The following is a 14,783-nucleotide window of genomic DNA, read 5'->3' on the forward strand; positions in this document are numbered from 1 at the left end:
CAGGCCAAAAGTCTCGTAATGATGCACTCTCCTTCTGTCTCTATATATCCGTGCGCTTACGTGCATGTGTGTGTATCTGTCAGTTGTGATGCAGGATAGAGGAAATGAAAGCTCAGACTTAGCCCCAAGCCTTTTCAAACTGCCCCAGTGTCTTTTGCATTGGGTTTTTGTCTGTGACTGTGTGTCTCTGTGTTAGTGTCCTTAAAAAAAAAAAAAAAAAGAATACACTCATGTTGTCTCTTTGTCTCCTTTTGTTAGACTCAAATACTGACATCACACACACACAGCTACATGTCCCTACATGCAATCAAATATGCAGAGATGCACACATAGTGTACGGAAGTGAATGAATCTCAGTTATAATTGTGAAATAGTGGCCATAGCTGCTACCTCCTTCCTCTTTTTTGCTCTTTGCAGGGGTGTCATTAACATTTGAACTGTGCTTCTACTTTTACTAATACCGCGCATCGATCCTCGTTGTTGTAAATGACAGGAACGTGGCAGAAAGAACACAGGTTTACATATAGAGCAACAAAGTGCAACAGCATTTTTTTTAAGCCTTTAACTAAAGCCGTTCTGCTCCGGGGGGCCTGAAACTGAAACTGTGACTTCCTGGGTGACAGTTAAGATGATGGCACCTCAGACCATTTCAGATAGAATTTATAAATGCACCATTACATAGAGTTGAGTCAGATTACATTACAGTTTAGTCAGTTACTGGATAGAAATCACAGTGACAATTTGGTAATTAGTGTGTCTATATGTTAACTGGCCTGAATATAAAAATGAAAGCTAAAACACATGTTTAAATTAAATTTTTGTATATTTTAAGAGTAAGATAGTGTAAAGTAATTGAATTATTCACAATGTTACTGTATATATATAAAATCATGATTTCAATTGTAATCTAAACATGTTAATTTTATATATATATATATATATATATATATATATATATATATATATATATATATATATATATATATATATATATATATATATATATATATAGATAGAGATATATATATATATATATATATATATAGATAGAGATATATAGATATATATAATAAATGCATGATATTTATTACAATGAGCTGTAATTTTGTCAACTATATGATATGTTTGGGCTCTAAGCTGACGGTGCAGATAAAGACAACTGGTGCAAAAAAGGCTTACGAGCTTGGAAAGTTCAAGTCTATGCATTTCTCTGATTTTATGTGGTGCGCTTTCGCTCGATGTTTTGACAGGCTGCTCGTGCAGGCCATCCTAACTTGCAAAAGACTTGAGACAACAGGCAGTGTCAGCGCCCATTTCAGTGAAATGTAACCACACTTTTCTGCTTTTAGGTTTTGTCAGCTTAAGTGCAGCATGCCTCTTTGTTTGTGTGTGCCAGTGCAGCATATGAGAGATAAGCTGCCCCCACCCCTCACACTTTCACAGAAAGAGACCTCTCGTCTGGGTTGGGAATAGCAATAACGCATCACAAGTCAGAGCTTATCAGAGGTGTTGACTTTAATAATGGTGCCCTTTGTAATACTTACCCAAAGTCTCCCTGTATGTTCTTCATCTATTTCTATCTTTCTGTTTGTACATACAGTGGATGCAATGTTGGGCTCTCTTATATATACTCTACAGGGGATAACATGAGCGCTATATTTGCTTTGTGTGACTTACCTGTATTCACTTTTTACACGTTTATTTGGTGTCCATTTAAACTGACCCATATCCTGTGTGTATGTGTGAGAATGCGTGTAATTTCCTGGTTTGTCCCCCAGCAACCTCTGAGCTATGATCGCAGGAAGATTAGAGGAAGTTGTCGGTTCTCCGCTACACACACACGCGCATACATACCTCTGCCTCCTCCCACGCTTTCACACTTCTACAAGAAATGGTAGTGGGGAGTGAATGAAAGGGTGAAGAGCAGCACTCCTTAGCAAACTAAAAGAATGCATTTCATTCATCGGCTGCTCTTAGAAGCCTCGTTAAGGACCCCGGAGAAGTAGAGAAGCTTACAGAAATCTGTGGCCACGTACTTCACATTTCTATTGGTGTTTATGGGTATCACATGACAAAGACCGCGACAGGAAAACGTGACAGTCATGTGTCAAAGAGCTCATCCCCACAATCGAAATCATTAAGACGCATAAAGTTTAAAGCACAACTGCAGGTTATTTGAAATGTAAAAAAAGAAATCTAGCAGCTGATGGCAGGAGAACCCACACCACAGGCATCGAATGCTGCCTTTTAGTGTAGCTTTGGAACAGTGCAGTGGGTCCCCTCGGCGTAGGAAGCCAAACTGTGTTTTTTTGGCTTTTCGACTGCTACATTTGGTGTTTGTTAGATGTGTGTGCCTTCACTGTGTGAAGTTAAACTGTTTCTGATAGTTTCACAGTAAATCAATATCAATATCACTCAATTTTTCTGTCTTTCAAGCAAGCGTAGAAAGCTAGAGTTCCTGCTTCGAAACTTTTGAAACACTTCAAGAGATGCAGCCTAAATTGTGGGCCTTTCAAATATGCACATTTGTGAGCGCAAGTGAAATAGATATTTGGGCATAAAATATGTATTATTAAGGCAATTCGTGGCACTGGTGTAGCGTGATATTGTGGTTTGGTCTTTGATTAGTATTCATATTTCACAGGGTTGTGGTTTTGACATGAGGCATCCTCATTGACTATTTCTTTTTTTCTCACTCCTCTTTTCATAGGGCACGTTTTTTTTTTCACATTTCCTTTAAAAGGTCTTTTCAGTGCAGAAAACTTTTTTTGGTTTTGTTTTGCAGGATGTGGAGGATGCCCTTCAGTTGAGTTTGCTATCGAGGGTGCCCTTTAATTAGTTTTCAGACACTGCTTTTGATGTGTGTGCTTCATTAGACATTGAGGCTTAGGTATTTATGTTTTTAATAAATGGTGGTTGCTCCTTATGTATGGACATTGCTTGTGGTGTACCCCAAGGGTCAGTTTTGGGTCCAAAATTCTTCAACTTGTACATTAACGACATCTGTAAAGTGTCCAAAGTATTAAAAATGGTTCTCTTTGCTGACGATACAAACATTTTTTGCTCTGGTGATGATCTGCAGAATTTATTGGAGGATATGACTAATGAAATAAGTAAAGTGAAGTTCTGGCTTGATAAAAACAAATTATCATTAAATTTGAATAAATCTAAACTTATGTTATTTGGAAATAGTAGTTTAAATACAAATGCAAAGATTCAAATAAATGGTGTTGATATTGAAAGAGTCAGTGAAAATAAATTTCTGGGGGTAATAATAGATGAAAAACTTAACTGGAGAGCTCACGTAAGATATATTCATTCCAAAGTATCACGAAGCATTGCAGTACTAAACAAGGCAAAACAGGTATTCGACAGAACATCACTTCATATTCTCTACTGTTCACTGGTTTCACCATACTTAAGCTATTGTGCAGAGGTCTGGGGCAATAACTATAAAACCACATTACATTCACTTTTTACTCTTCAAAAGAAAGCAATTCGAATCATCCACAATGCAGGTTATAGGGAACATACAAACTCACTATTTTTGCAGTCTGAAATATTGAAAATTGACGATATAGTGAAATTCCAAACAGCACAAATTCTATTCAAAGCAAAAAATAAAGAACTGCCAGGTAATATTCAGAGTATGTTTTTTTTGAAAGAAGGAAGTTATAATTTAAGGGGTTTTTGTAACTTCAAAACAATGAAGGTACGTACTACAAGAAAAGGCTTTTGTGTTTCTGTTCAAGGAGTGAAACTATGGAACAAACTGAATATGGAATTAAAGCAATGTCCAAACATAAAACTGTTCAAAAAGAGTTATAAAAATATGATCTTCTCGATCTATAAAGAAAAGGAAAATATTTAAATTAAGTGAATGTCTCTATTTAAAAACAAACAAACAAAAAATTCATGATGTGATATTATAGTATATAGTATATCAGAAATCTGTTCACTATTTTTATTACAAATTATATCAGTAAGGAAGCTGACTAAATATTCACTGATAATTTATGGGACAGGGGTGGGATTAAATAAGTGTATACTTCTTCCCACTCCCTTTCAACATGTAAATTAATCAGAATGTTTTTTTGTATGTAATTTGTATAGTATATATTTTTTTTCTCTCATTTCTTTTCTAAATGTACTTGTATATTGTTCACATGTTGAAATAAATTACCAATCAATCAAACCAATCAATCCCAGTGTAACATACCTTTCATTGGCATTCAAAAATTCGTTTTAAATGCATTCCGCTAGAGAATATTAATCTTTCACTATCTACTAACTTTAGATTTTAAACTGGAGGATGGAGTGCGTGGTGTTCAGTTGATGCGTTGGGAGAATATGAATGAGTTTTTAATGAAGTTGGATTATTTTTAAATGATGTAAATGTTAGAGCCAAATGATGGAACTCATCTTTTTAAGCAGATATAAAACAATCGTTTTTTATGATTATTTACAGCCATCCCGTATTCAGCGAGATGTAATTGTTCATTTGATCAGTCTGTTGGAGGGCTGTGTGAACGTGCATTTATTGTGTTTCTTCGATTGAAAATTTTCTTTCCCTTTTATATCTTTTAGTTTTCAAACTCTGCGAGACATTTTCCCTTTGAAGATGAATTCAAAAGTGTGATTAACTATGTTGACATGTGTTTTCCCTTTCTGCGCGTTTGCATTTTTGTCTGTCTCATTGCCAGCCTGTTTCTCCTGCCAGCCAGTTAGCAACAATTGATTACACGCACTCCTTGTGAGCTGGCGGTTTCCATGCTGCTGCATGTTTGAAACCACGCTCTCTCTCTCTCCCTCTCATGACAGGTGTATGACATATTCTTATATTCACAAATGAGAGAAACACACAGCAAATAGCTTTAGTCCATCATTTGCACATCACAAAAAAATGGCAAAGGTGACATCGTCAGTGGTAATGGGAAAGAGACGGAGAGAGATCCATTTTTAAAGTGGCTTTCTTAGACGTGACCACACACACATGGTATGCTCCTCACACACATTCGCTCGCAGACAGAGTATGCTCCGAGGACCATAGCAGGGGAGCCGTGTCTGTATATGAGTGTGTATGTGTGTATATAAAGTTAAAATCCAGACAGCCATTCCAACGGCCAGACTATTGAGTCTTATAAACTCTCAGGTCACAGATTATTGAAATAGCAGAAGAGATATATAGTCTGTGCCTGTGTGTGTGCCTTCTGTTTCACTATTTTACTAAAACTGCACAAATTGTTTTATAAGAACCAGAAATCCAAACACATGTGAAAGTGAATGGTAATGGCTGTGACATAATGAAATAATGCAGATGTGCAAGAAAGATTTGGATGCAGATATGTATGTGTTTATGCATCTTCTATCTTTGTGTGGGTCCGTGCTGTCATACTGATTTATTTCAGTGTTATTTAAACTTGCACTGAAAACTTTACAGCAATGCCCTGGGAGGTAACCTTTTATAGTAGTATAACACTTGATGTCTTTTTGTGTTGGGAAGTCTAACAAAATATACTTTAGTTTGATTTACTAAGGCCCCAGGCAGACAGCGTTAGGCACCACATGCAACCACCTGGCAGCCACTGGTTGCTAGGGAAAAACACGTATTTCCGAACCAGTTGTAGTGGATGCTGTCATTCGCTGTGATATCGATTGCTGAGCTTCAGTTACACAGTCCTAGAGACTGGTCAGTGACCACCTGGTAACCACTGGTGTTCCCTGACCAGTTGGTAAGTTGTTTAGCCAGGTTCTGTTGTGAGGCGAAATTGGTCGCAAAAAAGTATCCGGTGTTGTACTGAAAAACACCTTAGGCAAATAGTCAGCGTCACGTCCCGCGGCGTTCCTGAGGAACACAAAAGTTGACCTTCCGCGTTCTTATGCTACGTGCTAGCATTATGGGTGAAATACAGTAGAATAATCCTAACCATAACCTTATCCCTAACCTTAACCAGCACTTTAACGACGTTAAATAGTGTTTTCCAAAGTGATGTAAGTAAAATGAATGAACATGTGTAGATTGATTCCAAACGGTTCTCATGTTTCCTCATTTTTTTCCGATCTCGTCATTTAGGGACGTGTCGGGTGCCCGGAAGCGTAATATGTTGACGATTTGTCACCTAGCGTAAAATATTTCGTTTTGGGAGTGAGAACGTGTCGAAATAGTAGTTTGCATGGCAGATGATGACTTGTCTCCGAACACTTGCCAACTACTCAATAATTAGTTCAGAAGCTTTGAAAAGTGTGACTCAAACAGAGAAACATCTTCCAAAAGGTGCTGGTTTCACTTTGAAAACAAATAGTCTCTGTTTCGAGTTTCAGTACCGCTGGGTGGTTAGTTAGTAGCAAACTATTCCTAGGTTTTTGGTGCAGCACCCGCTTGGCGACCAATTTCACCCAGTGACAGACAGCAACCTAAAGCAAGCCCCACTCACTAAGAAGTTGAGGATTACAGCTTTTCCCCTCGTAACCAAGCTCTTGGGGGTTGCTGGACTGGGTCTGTGTGACTGAGGCACACAGGCCTAATCTCCAGTAATCTCGGTAGGAAACAGTTTACATTCTTTAGAAGAAGTGAGTAACCTGTTTTTTCACCCACCTGTGGCTTCTGGTGTTCACTTCAAAATAATGTTTATATGGACCAAAAGAGTGTGTCACCTGTGACTTACTGTCAGGAGTCATAAGTGAGAATTTCTGTGACTTGTAATATTTGTGCGTGCTGAGCACGAAGACAGAAATGTAACTCTTTTCTATTAACAGATCACTTAAAAGAATCTTGTTTGTTGAATTTTCTCTGCTAGAACAGTGGTTTGAATCCCAAAAAGCTTTGTAGCCAAAGGATAGTGCTTGCACTGGACAGCTGCCAGTTATTTTTGTATGTCTGCATGTGGTGTTAAGCAGTGTTCTGCCTTTCCTCCCCAAAGGGTTAGGTAGCCCTCCTACCGAGTATTAGACACAGACGCACATACACATAGCACACACAGTACAGTGTTTCCCAGACCCTGTGTGGTGCAGTAATCCCATGTAGTTATTCAAGGTCAGACTCCTCTAATAGACTTTTAATAAAGTTTGTGTTGGGGGGGGGGGGGGTGTTGAGGGGAGGGGGGCTGTTGTTTGTGTGTGTACAGGATAGACACAGTCGTATTTGAGCGTCTGGAGTCTGTGTCTGGCGGATGGTTTTAGCACAATATATAACAGGGTAAATTCAGCCTAACAGTATTGGTTTATTTGATAATAGAAGATTTATTTTACAATTAATTTTATAATAGCAGTAACTGGGATGTCTCGACATATCATTTGAATACTTGTCAGAAAACTATAAAAGTGTCAGTGATAGTTGTGATAAGAAGGCACTAGGGCTGTGCGATATGACCAAAATCTCATATCCCGATATAAGACATCTATCGTCCCGATAACGATATAAACCACAAAAATGTAACATTTTCTGTAAATTCTGTGAATCTCGGGCAGCTCGACTTGCGGGAAGTGTTTCCAGCTGCGCGTCATGTAGCTGGAGTCGAGTGTTTTAACCGATGCATGAAACTCTACATTTTTAGAAATAAGTTGTAACGGCCGCCGTTTTCTTTGTGAGTATTTATTACACGGCGTGCTGCGGGGAAAAGCCTGTTCTAACGTTTGAGTCTAAGGTTTATTTTTTTAGCACCTGGCGGCTCTTTTTTACTTCTCATCCGTAAATAATCTGCTCTTTCACGTGATTCAGTTTATTTCGAAAAGTCTCAACAGGATCTTGAGCTTTATTGTGAAAGGTTTATGGGGAACATAAACAAGCGGACACGCGATGCTGTTACCGTCGTTGTTGCTAGCCACAACGCATAAAAACAGGCGCTTGTCCGTCCGTAGTGTGGTTATATAAAATATAAGAGAAAGAGAGAACTTTAAGAAATTAATATAGCCACTACTGTGACCATCAAAACCATGAAAAAATATTGCAGTAAACAGTTTATTTTGCGACACCACGAAACAAACGATAGCGTAAAATGAAACGATAGACGTTTTTATATCGTCATCCGATATATATCGTTATATCGAACAGCCCTAGAAGGCACTATTAGTATTATGAGTATCCTGGATCTTAATGGGTCAACCCAACCTAGACATGTGACTAATGTTAATGGCATAATACATAATCAATCAATAATTAATCCGTTTCCGAAGCAACCGCACCCCGAGGCTGTTCTAAGGGGCTCATTGTAATGGCCCCTGTGCAACTGTAGCGAGAGCTTGGACTTGTACCCAGTAGGCATTGGACTTTACCAGGGGTGCCCTTTGGTACAGATCGTGCTAATAATGTTTAGAAGCGCGATCAGGTAGCCAGGCAGAAATGCTCAAAAGGTGTAAACAGCAGCCTGTCAGTAAATTAGTTATGGAGACAATTTCTTGGAACAGCCAAGATAGAGGGTGCTGGTTTTAGAGGTGTTAGAAGTCTCTGCATTTTGCCGACCGTGTGGTCTAGTTTGCTTCACTGACTGATAACCTCCAGCTTGCACTGAGCTGGTTCAAAGTGGCATGAGTGACAGTTGGCACCTCCAATCCAGAGGCGTTTGGTTTCAATGAAAGAAGCCTGGGTTGCTTTGCTGGATCCAAGGCGAAGGAAGTTGGGATTTTGTTGACAAGTAGAGGAAAGGTAATGAGGGAGATTGACAAACTGGAGTGACAATTTACTGACTGATCTACCTCCCCAGTCTAACCTTTGCCTGGATTTCAACATCTTGCTCTGCTTTAATCTGGAATCTGGGCTGCTGAGACTGCTGAATAAGTGGCAGAAAACTAATTAATGATGGGTGGATTAATCAATTAACGTATCAGTGGACCGTTTTTGGAAGTGTTTTGCATCTAAAGTTTTTGAGACAAAATCAAGGTGGAGTGAGCAAGTATCTTTGAAGGATTAGTTAGATGTGCATAGCAAGCACAGAAAGAACAGCGAGGGATACAGTGCGTACTTCTTTTATTTAAAAAAACAACAAAAAAAAATCTTCCTACATTTAATGATAGCTATCTGCCTGTCAGTCACGTAAAGGGATTGCTGTGCTCTAGAGAATTACACCTTTACACGCACGCACATGTACAAACACATCAACACATCAAGGTTCACGTAAGGATAGGCCAGGAGCGAGGGGAGGAGCGAAAAAGAGATTGAGGGAACGACAGGCAGGGGGTGGGAAATGGATAAGAGATTAATTGAGAGAATGGTGACTGAAAGATGGATAGATAGGGAGAGGAGGAGGAGAAGTGAGGTGTGTTTGTGTGTGCGTGAGTGAGAATTGGACCCATATAGCTAGGAGTAAGAGGGGAGCCATCTAGAGAGTGAAGAAGAGGTAGAAACAGAGAACGGGAGGCTCATAATGAGAGAAAGGTATTGAAATGTGAACCTCTGATTAAGTTTGACATTTAAGATGACATATTTTGCATGCTGTTACCCCATTACAAATGAGTCCTACACTGTGGTAGAGTGGGTCTGCAACTGAGTCTACGTGTGTGTGATTTGCTTGGCAGGAAAGAATTGGGCCCCTGCTACACAGCAGACGAAGAGAGAATGTGTGTGTAAGTAAAGATTCTGGCATTGATTAGGGACCTGGTAGTCAGCTGAAAGCTTTTAGTCTTAAAATGGCAGGTGGACTCTGTCTCGCGGTGGTTTTATGTTGTCCTCCTCTTTCTCCCTATTTCTGTTTGATTCTCGAACCCCCCTCCCTACTTTCAATTAGACTCCTGCCTCTGCAAAATCAATTCCCAGCTGTTACTGGTTCTCCCGAAAAAAGAAATCCTCTCCTTGGCCAACTTTCTCTCCCTTATCCCCGTGTTTCTCGAAGGGGCCAGACACGCCCGCCCTCCCATCCAGGACACGAACAGAGCGCAGCGCAGCATCGTGCGCTCGCGACCATTTCCTATTATTGCTCCGCCACTCTAAACAGGCTCGGTTTCACGGGGACTGATCTGTTTCGTCTCAGTGGGTACTAAACCGTTTACTTGCACGCTTTCATTAATATTGTCTTCACCTGCTTTCATTCACTGGCACATAACCTAAAGCTACAAGGCACTGCAGCGTGACTGCCATTTTGTGCATCGGTGGACTTCCTAGAAGAAATAATTGTCTAAATAAATGACTGCTGAGTGATACAAGACATTCGTGAGAGCCTTAACAAATGCAGCAACATTTTTTGAACATAAAATTGAAGCGATTAACATATTTTATTTTTCTTGTATTCTTTTATTTAAGAAGTTAGAGTTGCTCTTTTGGGCAGTAGCACATCATGATAAGGTGATCATGTTATTTTCAATTTTTTACTGAAAGAAAAAACATTTCTACACTGACACAAAGTGGCAGTTTTAAAAAGGAAATTTCTGAAATGTTGACTTAGTGTGAACCCTTGCTGCGTAATGGACCCGAAAGTGAGCACGTCTTTAAAACCACCCATGTGTGATGCATACATGAGCCATACCGGATCCAGTCTCAGATATGAAGCTGGAAATGCAAGTGTCTGATAGCCACAAGATGTATGAATAGTCCAGCAGCTCTAATGAGAAAGCTCAGAGGAGCCTGCTCTCACATTTCTGCAAAGTCAGTCATTGTCTGTGGTTTTCTCAGCTAAACTTCCACACACAGACTCAGACCAAGATATTTGGGAGGCGATTGTTTTGCTAAATTAGTCAAAATAAACCTGAGTTCAAATTGCGGGTTGCAGAATTGTTTTAAACCCCATAGTCATTATATTGCAGGCTGTACGAGGGGTGCCCAGCGGGAAGCCTGACCTGTAGCATGACTCGATCTTCAGTGTTCAAAATAGGCCCGAAATGTGGTAGAATCTCTTTAAAGCATTCAGTAATGAGTTTGCTTTTGTGGGTATGCAGTGACTTTGAAGGATGATAAAAGGTGGTTTATGAAATATACCTATGAAGTGATGATAAACACTGATTTTCCACATGCAGAATGTGAACTTGTTTTGGACATCACAGGAAGCTTTATATTCAAATCATCTACTGTTTTTTTTTTTTTTTATATGTGTGTGTGTGTGTGTGTGTGTGTGTGTTGGGGGGGGGGGGGTGTCTTGTTAGTATGTGGAGCTTATCTGCTCCTTGCCTCTTTCCTTTTTCTCTCCTCCTATTCTCCCTTTCTTTGCTCCTGTCTATCCATTTCCCAAGACAATCAGCATTTTTTCCTTCTTAAAAGAAGAAAACACATTTGTGTTCCCGTCTAAAACCTCTCATCCCCTCCAAACGTCTACGCTCCTTCCTTTTACTTCCCTTTCACAGTGCCAGGATTCTTATTCCAATTAAAAGTCCTTACCCACCATCTCCCTCGTGCGTTTCTTTCTCCCTGACTCGTACCTCTCCTTCATGTGCACCTTACTTACCCGTAAGTTGTTCTATCTTTTCCAAATCTCACAAAGTTCCAGTAAATCAGAAGAGAGGAACAGAGATGGCACCGCGAGAAGAAAGCGAGGACAGATAATGAGGAGCAGGAGAGATAGGGACAAAGAGGGGGAGAGGATGACACGAAGAGCCAGAAAGCAGCGCATCAAGAAAGAGAAAGAAAAGCCAGAGAGAAGTCTGTCTTTGTAATAAGACCTTGCCTTTAGCTTTATTTCTTCATATGTTGCACATTAATCCTTTGTTTATGAAAGATGGAGATGCCAGCTACAGCTGTCCCACGGGGAGGGAGAGAGCACAGATATCTGGAGGCAGCAGGGATATGTGGATGTGTTGAGATTCGGTATCAAACCCATCCATTACCGTGACTCAATAATATGCATTTAGAGAATTAGCTTGGAGTCACTGTGTAAAATGGTTGAGATGTACTCGTAATCTGTTTTCCTCCATTAGAGAGATCTAACTTTGTTCTCTGAATGACAAAGGCCTCTTTTGATTTCTTATGAGTCGCATGAAAATTCATTGCCAGGCTGGCGGTGCACTAAGATGCTGTAAACATGATGTGGTTGAAATGGAGTAAGATATTGTTTATATAACCTAATTAAAGCAACATGTGTTAGACCCCTACAAAACGCATGACAAACGACAGGAGTGACCTCCGTTGTCGTTCGTAGCGTTAAAACAAGCTGATTAATTTGTTCTTTTTGTGACAAAGATTGTATGAATGGCCAAATTAATTGCTGACAATTAATCACTGGAGTAAGTGAACAAGCAGAATTGACAAACCTTTGTTGATTACAGCCCCTCAAATATGAGGGTTTGTTGCAGATATCTTTGGATTTTTGACTGATGAGAAGGCAAAACAAGAAATTTGAACACGTCAGCTCTGATTCTGGAAAAGTCTTCTTGTAAATAACTGACGTAAAAGCAAATGCTGTTTAGCGTGCATGCGAGCGCTTGGTTGAAAATACCTGCTGGTTTGAGTTTGAACTGCTCGAATACGATGAAATTTTTGAAGTTGATTTATAGCGCTTCTCTGGAAAACACGAGCGAGCCACACAAAGAAACGCTGAGATGTAGCAAAAGAGTAAGTTTCACAACAAAGTTCCCCAACATGGTCCTCCGTCTGCCACATGCGTCTGAAACTTACCATACTCCTGTTGCTGCGTCTTTCAGCAGTTGTCGTTGGATGATTATTGGCAATTTTAGATAAAAGCCTCACTGGTGTTGGGACTAATTGTAGTTGATGGAAATGATTAGCTGTCACATTTATCTTTGCTGAGGTATTGAGGCCAGTGTGGTGTATAAGGGCTAATTGTAGCTAGTAGCAGTAGTTGTTATGCGGTATGTTGTGGTGGGTTGTACCTAATTGTAGTTGATAGTAATGGTTCCAGTCTGTGTATACAGCCTGGAGCAGACAAAAGCTCTGCTGCGACATTGAGAGACACACACACACACACATATATACAGATGCTTACACCCAAAAAACACACAGTCGGGCCTTTAAAGACACACCTCTGCTTCCTGCCCGCATCCAATAAAAGTGGCACTGAAGTATGCATAAGACCAAATGATTCCAGCATAAATAAATAAAGGCTACAGAATAATTCCTTCTACTTGCTGCTGTGTTAATGCAAGAATTGTCATCACCGGTGAACTTACTAAGTCACCAGTCGGATGGATCATACAGGGCATACGGAAACATAGTTTAGGTCAGTCAGTGCTTCTTAGGTCGGGGTTTCAGCTTCATTGCTTTACCACAACGATCTGTAGTTTTCCACTGTGTGTGTGTGTGTGTGTGTGTGTGTGTAAATGATGAATTCTGACTGGGTGTGGTCGACATCAGATGAGATTTTCCCCTGCTCCCTGCACTCACTCACACTCTCCCGCTCCCTCTCTTTCCCTACACACACACACACACACACACACACACACACACACACACACACACACACACACACACACACACACACACACACACGCACAGGGCGAGTGCCAGGGCTGGTCTAGGCGTGGGCCCTTGCAGACATAAATGCTTTATTTTAATAGTTGTATGGCAGAGAGAGAGAGTGGGAGAAAAAAGGCAAATACTACAAAGGCCACGGAGAGATTGGATTCAACAAAAACAGCACCCCTCTCTCATTTTCTGTTTTGCTCTCCTCTCTATCTCTGTTTATTAAGTATTTTCTAATCCTCTAGATAACAACAGAACGCTGCCCAAATATGGGTATTGTCACTGCATCATCACCCGATTATGGATATTCAAACGTATTCTCATATTTTCTTTAGCTGTGTGTGTGTGTGTGTGTGTGTGTGTGTGTGTGTGTGTGTGTGTGTGTGTGTGTGTGTGTGTGTGTGTGTGTGTGTGTGTGTGTGTGTGTGTGTGTGTGTGTGTGTGTGTGTCAGTTCTCTCACGCTTTAACTGTTTGCAGGTTGCTATCAGTAAATAACAACAAGCTTTTGTCTCTCACAGATGCTCACAGGGTGGTGCACATGCTTTCTGGGTTTATCATCAAATAATGCATTACTCACACATAAAACCCTCAAAGACAACCAGTGTCTTCCCCCCTCATATTGCATTGATCTAAAAGTGATCAGTTTTGGCGTCAATCAGGCGTCGGTTGGGTTTGACTTTGTTTATGACCAAAAGAAATGGGTGTACGGGCTCTCCGGGTTGACTGTGCACCCCCGAATATGAACCGAATGACCACAAATAAACACAGATGCGCGCGTATGCGCACGCACGCACACACTTGTGCAAGGAAGACAAAAAAAAGAGCAACAAAACAAAACGCATGCAGCATCTCCCTGTCACGACTGTTGTGAACGCTACAACCACAATTGTTCCCCTTTTGAACAAAAGAAAGATTATGGTTTAACATAAAACACATGTTTGGTTATTTGATGGATTTGTACAGTGATTATAAGGGAAGGAGGGGAGGGGGGGAGGGCAGGAACAGAAAGAAAACATTTAATGATGGAATTACTTAAGTTATTGTTGCAATTATTCTTGCATGTGAAAGAGGGCAACACAGAATAAAAAAATGACTTGGCACTTCATTTCTTTGATATTTGTGTTTTACACAAGGATGCGCAAGCAGGAAAAAGGTGAAAGGTCGAGAGAGAGAAAGAGGATGAGTGGGGCGGGACAAAAGCAAAATGTGACATGGGGGGGAAAAAAGTAGGCAATCAAAAGAGGAAACCGAAGGAGGTGATGCAGATAAAAGTGTGAGAGACAGTGAGAAATGAGAAAATGAGAATTTGCAAGCCAGAAAATGAATGAAAGGTTAAAAAAAACAACCAAAAAAAGCAAAAAACCAGAGGAGCAAAATGGGAAGGAGAAATTTGGAGCGCTTGAGGGAATGAATTGCAGTCTGCCGCCTCCCTCATCCATCTTTCTG

General features: G+C 40.2%; 1 protein-coding gene across 5 annotated transcripts in view; it reads left to right on the forward strand.

Annotated features, from left to right (window-relative positions):
* Window positions 1-14,783, forward strand: part of trps1 (trichorhinophalangeal syndrome I) — a 115,048-nt gene that overhangs the window by 35,237 nt on the left and 65,028 nt on the right. The window lies entirely within an intron of this gene.

The sequence above is a fragment of the Astatotilapia calliptera genome, chromosome 22, assembly GCF_900246225.1.
Source record: "Astatotilapia calliptera chromosome 22, fAstCal1.2, whole genome shotgun sequence".
Lineage (NCBI taxonomy): Eukaryota > Metazoa > Chordata > Actinopteri > Cichliformes > Cichlidae > Astatotilapia > Astatotilapia calliptera.